Raw genomic sequence first — 828 nt, 5'->3', positions numbered from 1 at the left:
AGAAACCATGTCAACTGGTAACACACAATCTAATTAAGTTTGTTCAAAATGAAATACAAGGTGTGACTAAAGTTAGAATTTCATTCTGATTACATTGAAATTTGAAGCTCATTTTAACTACTTGGTCTAACTTGACTAAATCAACTCTATTTTCTACTACATTGTTTTTACTTTACAGTGTAAAACTACAAATTAAACAATGTGCGCTTGTTCCTACATAAAATTTTGCCTTCTAACTTTGTAAAAATAAGTACAAAATACATGAAATGTTATAGAAAATACAATACGCAAAATGTAACAAAATTTAATACAAATGCTCTCACAGTTTAACAACACAATGACTTCACATAGTGAATTGCATATAACATCAAAAAGCCAGACATTAAAACTGAATTGTAAACATTTTGGGGAATACCATTGAAGGAAGATAAATGTAATAGCTCGTTATTTTCAGCTGGCTCTGAACAAATCTAACACAGTACAAAAATGACTGAACAATACCTATATCACAAGGAAATTCCAGTGCCTGAGGGTGTACTGCAACTCTCAGTTCTGTCTTTGCTTCAATACACCTGAATAAAATGGCTGAAAAACCTCAGTATGCAGTTCAGGAATCCATAGCCCTGTTAATGACCAGATTATTTGATTCAGGTGTGTTGAAGCAGAGACACAATTAAACGTTGCCGTATACTGGCACTCGAAAACTAGAATTGCTAAACACGGGTTTAAAAAGTCAGCTGATGTACCATCAATGGTGCCCTTTTAATTTGAACCATAGGCAAAACTCATTTCACTGAAACCTACATGCAATCCAAAATCCATGGCTGA

Source organism: Nothobranchius furzeri, chromosome 1 (assembly GCF_043380555.1).
Source record: "Nothobranchius furzeri strain GRZ-AD chromosome 1, NfurGRZ-RIMD1, whole genome shotgun sequence".
Taxonomy (NCBI): domain Eukaryota; kingdom Metazoa; phylum Chordata; class Actinopteri; order Cyprinodontiformes; family Nothobranchiidae; genus Nothobranchius; species Nothobranchius furzeri.
The sequence above is the reverse complement of the archived record's forward strand: the minus strand, read 5'-3'. Positions refer to the sequence as shown.